Source organism: Arvicanthis niloticus, chromosome 8 (genome assembly GCF_011762505.2).
Source record: "Arvicanthis niloticus isolate mArvNil1 chromosome 8, mArvNil1.pat.X, whole genome shotgun sequence".
Lineage (NCBI taxonomy): Eukaryota > Metazoa > Chordata > Mammalia > Rodentia > Muridae > Arvicanthis > Arvicanthis niloticus.
The window spans coordinates 86,961,619-86,969,626 of record NC_047665.1 but is presented as its reverse complement, the minus strand read 5'-3'; positions in this window follow the sequence as shown (position 1 = coordinate 86,969,626).

Sequence of the window (8,008 nt, the reverse complement as noted above, 5' to 3'; positions counted from 1 at the left end):
CTGTGGGCATGTCCAGATGACTGACCTACTCTGCCTAAGTCAAAGTGTGGCCAATGGTCCCATGCTCCTCCTCCACGGAAGACCTCTCAAACCTGGCTCTGGCAGCCCAAAGCCTATGCTGTTCTGTGCAGTAACTAAAGACATAATGCTACCCTTCCTATGTGACAGCTGAAGACCTGTGACCACTGTCCCCAACAAGGCCATTAAGACCATGGGACCCTAGGACAACCATCTAGGTAGTGGGTAAGTCTCTGTCAATTTGATACGTAAGTCACTTGGATTGTACCCTCCTGCTGTAATCTATCCTTCTCAGAGCTCGGATGCTAACTGTAGTTGTCAGTTTAGCAGCAGCTAAACTGCTGGTTTAAAGGCCTGGTCAATCATTTCACATAGAAAAACCAGGCCTTACTTTTCCAGAGCAACTAGGTTGCCTGATGAAAAAGGCAAACTCACAGACGGGTTTACCTGCCTCACACGCTTCATATTAAAAGGAACATATTTCAGATGTAACCTTTACTAACAATTTAAAGGAACTTACTTTGCAAAGGCTGGACTCAGTAATCAACCACTTACATATGTCTAATGATAAATAATTAGATAAGAAGTTTAAAGTTTATATGAATTAGAAAAACCTAAAATTAATTCAAATTATAAACATCTTAGGGCATAAAAGTTGAAATAAGTTATGAGGATTTAAAAAGATTATTTACAAGATATAAATACAGCCAAGCAGGGGTGTCACATGCCTTTAGTCTCAGCACTCAAGAGGCAGATATGGGGTAGTGTCTGAATTCAAGGCCAGCCTGGTCTACAAAGTCCAGGATAGGCAGAGCTAAGTAGAGAAACTGTCTCAAAAACAAAAACAGACAAACAAGCAAAAGACCCCAAACCCCCAAAAGATCAATAATTTAAAGTTATTTCATGTTGTTACACTAAGGTTTCATAAATTCAGAGTTTTGACATTAATCAATAGAGCTCTGACAAGCTCCTAGAGCAGTGATCAGTATTATCTGTCAAGATTTTAAATTTCTTCTCATTGTCTCTTATAAACGTAAGGATGTTTCTCATCATGCTGAAAACATCTCTGTCCATCCTGGTGGAAAAGATTTACACTTTTTAACCTAAAGCCATAGCTTTTTTGCTATGGCTCAAAGGCTAAGTCTACTCCAGCTGTTTACAGATGCCTGTTGGCTGTTTTTTCTACAAAATGGATTTCAATGCAGATGATAAACAATGATAATATAAGCCTGAGAGTGTCAAGAAAGTCCTGATACTTGGGTCAACCAGAGCCAGATAAGTACTCCTGTCCACCAACAGCCTGCGCCTCCCTGCCTGTAGTCCATTCCTGAGGCACTCCGCATGCTTCCCTAGTCTATATCTACACTGACTCAGTTCCACTCAGCTGGAGGACACCATACATAAATCAGAAGCAGATTGCTAACTGCTCCAGAGATGATCTATATCACACCAGACTCAAGCAGTCCTACAAAACCAGAAAGCCTTGTATTACTGAAACTGATGGGAGCCAACCCAGCGGATGTGAGTGTTCCCAATCTCTTCAGCTGGGTCGGCAAACCGTATGTTTCTGGTGAATGCCTCACTGCCCTATTTCTTCCCCTACTCCAGCCTTCCTGGGTTTTGACAGAAGTAGTTACAAAGCAGAGAGTATCATCCCTTCTCCCCAACAAAGTGCTGGGGTGTTAGATCCCAAGGAAACTCCCTAGTGAAGGAAACAAAATGGCTACTTAAAAAAAAGAGATTTATTTATTTTATGTTAATGAGTACACTGTAGCTATCTTCAGACATACCAGGAGAAGGCAAAGAATCCCATTACAGACAGTTGTGAGCCACCATGTGGTTGCTGGGAATTGAACTCCAGACCTCTGGAAGAGCAGTCAGTGCTCTTAACCTCTGAGCCGTCTCTCCATTCCTCAAAATGGCTACTTATAATACCAATTGACATAACAAGAATATATGGCTTTTTAAAAATTGTTCTTTGGCTGGAGAGATGGCTTAGCAGTTAAAAGCAATGGCTGCCCTCTCTGATGATCTGGATTCAGTTCCCAGCACCCACACGGCAGCTCACAACTGTAACTCCAGTTCCAGAGGATCAGGCAAAACGTAAATGTACATAAAATAGTTATACTAATTATTCATTCTTACCTTAATCTATCAATCTGTCTGTCTGTCTTTTGAGACAGGATTTCTCTGTGTAACCCTAGCTGTCTTTGAAGTCAGATTCACCTGCCTCCTGACTGCTGGGATTAAAGGCACGTGCCGCCATGGTTTGCTTTCGTCACTTTTCTATTTCTGTGATAAAACACCATGACCAAGGCAGCTTACAGAAGTCAAGTTTATTTGGGGCTTAGGGTTTCAGAGGGATAAGAATCCATCACTGTGATGGCGTGAAACACAGCAGAAAGCCCCAGGCATGGCGACTGGAAGAGCTGTGAGATATCTGCAGCCACGAGGAGGAAACAGAGCAAGCCAGGGGTGTCATGACCGGAAACTCTGAAAGCCCACTCCCAGTGACGCACTTCCTCCGGCAAGGCCACACTTTCCAAGCCTCCCCTAACAGCCACACCACTGGGCCCAAGAATTCAAATGCTCAAGGCTATGGGTGACCTTATCAAACTACCATAAATGAGAGGCCAGACTTGAGACTAAGACATGCAAGCCTGGAGCTTCCTGTCAGCGCAACACTGAACCCTGTTTTCCTCCCACAGTGGTGCCCTTACCAACTCAGAGGACACATCTTCCTCCCTTCCTAGGATGCTAGATTGAATCTTGACCCAGAGCCCTGCACTTGCCAGCCCGTGCTCTGCTCACTGGAGCTTTCTCTCCTCTTCCTCCTTGCTTTAATTGTTTTTTAGACTTGTATGTATGGATACTTAGCCTATTAGTGTTTCTGCACACTGCATGGATGCCTGGGATGGTTATACACCAAGTAAGTGCTGAGAACCAAATCCAGGCCCTCTGCAAGAGTAGCCATCTCTTCAGTCCCATAGCCTCCTCCTCCTCATTCATTTCTGACAGGGCTTCTCTGTGTAGCTCTGGCTGTCCTGGAATTCACTCTGTAGATTTGGATGGCCTCAAACTCAGAGATCCAACTGCTTTTGCCTCCTGAACGCTGGGATCAAAGGCATGTACCACCACTACCACCCAGGTTCTTCCTTTTTTTGTCCTTGATGTCTCTAGCTGAGGGTGACCCTGAGCTCCATACTCCTCCCTCCACTCCTGCTGGGCTGTGTGAGTGCACGGATGAGGATGGGACTGGGCACTAGATGAGCACGTCACCGAGCTCCGGCCACTACAAGACTCTTTGAGGACCTGTACTAATCCTTCCTGGTCTAGAATGTCACACCCACCATGGAGGGCACATGTCCAGTGGGTAGATACTGAATAGTCTGAGCTGGAGGCCCAGGCTGCCGACCTTCTCTGCTTTCGAAGGGCCAGCTGTCTTCTTCCTGCTGACCCTCTGGTGGTTTGAATGAGTGGCCCCCACAGACTCATATATTTGAATCTTGGTCTCCAGTCACAAATCTGTTTGGAAAGGATTGAGATGTGGCCTTGTTGGAGAAGGTGTTGTCACTGAGGGTAGGTGGGTCTGAGATTTCAAAAGGCCAAGATATTCCCAGTTAGTTCCCTTTTCTCTGCCTCCTGCTTGTGGTTCAGAATGTAAGCTCTCAGCTACCGCTCCACTGGCGTGCCTGCCATGCTCCCCGCCATGATACAGGACTCAAACTCTCCTGAATTCTGATCCCCAATAAATGTGTTCTTTTTATAAATTGCCTTGGTCATGGTGTCTCTTCACAGCAATTAAAGTAACTAAGACAGTCTCCTCCTCTGTCACTGCCCAGGCCACAAGTGAGTTCAATAGCAGGAAGTGGATTGTGCCAAATTCAAGAGCCCGCTCAGATAGGTGGAGCCCCTCTGGCGTTCTAAAGCTGAAACAGAGGGCCTGGATCCTGTACCCAGCATTTCAAATTGGATGACTCATAACAATAATGGTCATAATAATCACAGTAATAATAAACAATAGCTCCTTCATTCCCGGGGGGGAGGGGGGGGTGCTGAGTCACCAGCCAGTGTTTGGCATTCTCCAGAGGTCCTTTTTCTTTTCTTGGTTTTTCAAGACAGGGTTTCTCTCTGGAGCTCTGGCTGTCCTGGAACTCAGTTTGTAGACCAGCCTGGCCTCAAACAGAAATCCACCTGCCTCTGGTTTATTCTGTTTTATCTGTGTGACATTTATGCACATGCATGTATACAGTTGTAGAGGCCAGGGGAAAACCCTCAACCATCATTCCTTGTGTGTCACCCACCTTGGTTTGTTTGTTTGTTTGTTTTTTGGACACAAGGTCTCTCTCTCAGTTTGGCACATCCAGTTTGGGTAGGCAAGCTGGCCAACAAGGCTCCAACAGCCAGTCTGTGTGTCTCCCCTACACTGGACTAATGAGCAAGAAGCACCCTTCTGGCTTTTGTGTAGGTTCTGAGGCCCAAACCTCACTTCCTTTACTGTTCACTTTGTAGACTGAGCTCCCTGTGAGGTGGCTGGCTGGCTTCCCTCCCTCCCTCCCTCCCACTCACCCATCTCCTTCCCTCCTGTTTCTGTTTGGGTTTGTTTTCATATTTTTCGGGAAAAGGGCAGAGTCTGTGGAGTTCACTTTAGCCTGGGATGACCTCAGACACAAAACCCTCCTGCTGTCTCAGCTTTCCAGATGTTACAATTACAGATGTGAGTGCCAGTCTGCAGTTCATTCAAAGCAGGACAAACACCCCTCACTGAACAGTGGAGAAAGGAAAGACCTGAGTCTGCTCCTCTGACCCAGAGGTCCTGTAGAACTCCTGCATGCTAAACCTGGCCAGAACTCAGCAGGGATCCCAAGGGGTTTCCCCAACCAGGACTTTCCACACCAAGAGGGACAAACCCAGAACAGTTAAGACAGATTTCAGAAATGGTGGGGGGGATTCCCCTAAGCAAGGTGGGTCTTTGGGGAGGGGCTTCCCTAAAGTTCCCACCAGACCCTGGAAAAGCCAAGATAAAGAATTTAAAACAAAGCCTGTTGCCTTCTGAATGGGGAGGTCAGGGAACAGTCAGGCCCCTCCCCCTGGAGGGTTGCAAGGTGGCCTGCTGGGAGACTTTCAAAGATTCCACGTTCTGCTGCACATATGTGTAAAGCCATATTCTCCAGAAACTGTGTCAACCATGGCAGAGAAAGGAAAAGCTACAGTAGCAGAGTGGCGACAGACAGCCCACGTTCAGACATCGCTCTGCTGCTGTGACATTCCCCCCCCACGAAGCTTCTTAACTGTGTTTTACTTCTCTATATGTGGGGTTATCAACTGAGTTAGTAAAAATGAAAATGAAGTGCAAACGAGAGGACCCAGTTCACTGCCCAGCACCGTGCAAGCAGCTGGGGGGGTGGGGCAGGGGCAGACAGGAAGTCGCCAGAAGCTTCCTGACCAGCAAGAGATGGCTCAGTAGGTAAAGGCGCTTGCCACCAATAGTGACAGCAACACTGAGTTCTAGCTCCAGTCCCCACAGGATGGGAACACAGAAACCCATGCTGATTTTCAATGTCCACACAATGAATAATAAAAATTTTAGACCTATTTGTGGAACTACTATGTTATGAAAAACAAAACAAAGCACATTGAGACAAGATAGCCCAGGCTGGCCTTGAATTCTGTCCATACTCATGCCTCAGCCTCCCAAGTGCTGGGATATAGGCATGTGCTCCTTATCCAGTTATGAGACAAGTCAATCTCCTAGGATGATGATACAATGAATAAAAGTATAACCCAAACCAGTTTTTCAAAGTAACTCACAACCTATGTTCATCACAGCACTTGTTCAAGAGTAGCCTATGCTACAGTGAGACTTAATCTCAAAAAAATCATGAGCGGAGCTGGAGGAATTACTCTGGTCAAGAGCATTGAATGCTATTCCAAAGGACCTGGCTCATTCCCCAGCAACCGCATGATGGCTTATAATCTTAACACACACACACACACACACACACACACACACACACACACACACACACACACACACGTGTGTTTGGATCACCTGGAACTGAGTTACAGACCTTTTAACTATAGAATACTGGAATACTGGGGTTGTAAAGGTTTGTGGCTCACTCCTGACCTCTGGTGGATAGACACTTGGACACAAGAGCATTCTGGCCATTCTGCCAATCTTTCCTGTGGGCTTACTGTGTGTGCTCCAGTCCTCTTTCTCAGTGCTGTGGGAGTCTCAGGGGAGAAGGGAAGGAAAGCTCATAGTGGTTGAAGTTGCCAGTAGTCCGTAGGTGATAATACCACACCAGTAAAGCAGCCTAGGTGGTTAGGCGTGAAGGTGAGAGGCTCAGAGAGGTCCCAGGACATGTCTGGAAGGCAGTGCACCGAGCTGGAGCCCATTAAAATGTTTTATTCTGTTGTTTTCTGAGATAGGAGCTCACTGTGCAGCCCTGGCTGGCCTGCAAATCACCATGTAGCCTAGGCTTACCTCAAATTCAGAGATCAGCTGGTTACTGTCTCCCAAAGGCTGAGCTGGGCCCTGAGTGTGAGGCAGTTCCCAGAGGGCAGTGCTCTAAAAGAATGAAGGGTCAGAGATCGAGAAACTCATCTAGGGTCTCTGGCTGATTTCAGCTGAGGTGGCTCACTGTACATCTTTTTATGTTTATTCATTTGCTTATTAACCTTGTTTTTTGGGTTACACTCTTCTGTAGTATGTGCACCTGTGTGGAGCGCAGAGAACAACGGGCTGAGTTGGTTCTCTCCTGATACCAAGTAGCATGTCGTGGGAATTGAAACAGTGCCAGCCTTGGTGGCAAGTACCTTTCGTGGCTGAGCCATCTCACCAGATCATATAAATTTACTTCCTCTCATGTAGCCTGGACTGGCCTGGACAGCCATGTACTTTGTATGTGCCATTAGGCACATGTGTGCTGTGCTCGTGTGTACCGGTGGAATCCAGAGGATGCTGAATTCCTAGTCATGGTCTCTCACTCTGAAGCAAGGCTAGCAGCCACCAAGCCCCAGGGGTAGTCTTAATCTCGAACAGCATTGAGGTTACGAAGTGCACATGGCCATGTCCAGCATTTCCCATGGGTGCTGGAATCTGAATTGAGGTCTTCTCAGGCCTCTGTAGCAAGAGCTTTTACCCAGAGCTATCTTCTCAGTTCACCAGCCTTAACTCCAGAATCTCTACCTTGGGCCCAGGATTTGCAGATGTGCGTTACCACACCCAGCTTATGCAGGGTAGGGCTGGAAGCCAGAGCTACCTGAATGCTAGGCAAGCACTCTGTATGTAATCCATTCTCACGAAGACAGGCTTCACTGGTCAGCCCAGCCTGGCCTTGAACACATGCCCTCTGCTTCATTCTTCTAAGTGCAGAATGATACAGAAAGCACATGTTAAACCGGGCTCTGCCACTGCACTCTAGGCAGAGCCTGCTACACTCTGTCCAACAGTAGAACTTCTCAAACGTGCTCCCCAGAACTGGAGAAAAGGCTCAGTGTTGCAGAGGACACTGATTTCACTCCAGGTAGCCACACTGTGGACTCAGAGCCATGCGTAACTACAGTTAAGACATTCTAGCCTCTGCAGGCACTACTTGCACACATACAGAACACTCAAACACATAAATTAAAGTTTAAGCCAGGAGTGTCTCATGCTTTTGATCCCAGCACTCAGGAGGTAGAGGCAGGTGGAATTCTGAGTTTGAGGCCAGCCTGGTCTATACAGCGTGTTCCCAGACAGCCAAAGATATACAGAAAACCTAACTCAAAAGACACATGCACACACATGCGCGCACACAGGCTCACACACAAATTAAAATTTAGAATAAGATGTTCTCCTAACAGAGGCAAAGTCCAGTGTGAAAGGCCACATATTTCTCATGTAGCCTAGGCTACTCCCAAACCTTCTTGTCACCATGGAGTGCTAGGAGAAGAGAGGGGGCAGAGGGAGGAAAAGAGAAGCTGAGACAGACAAGAGTTGGAG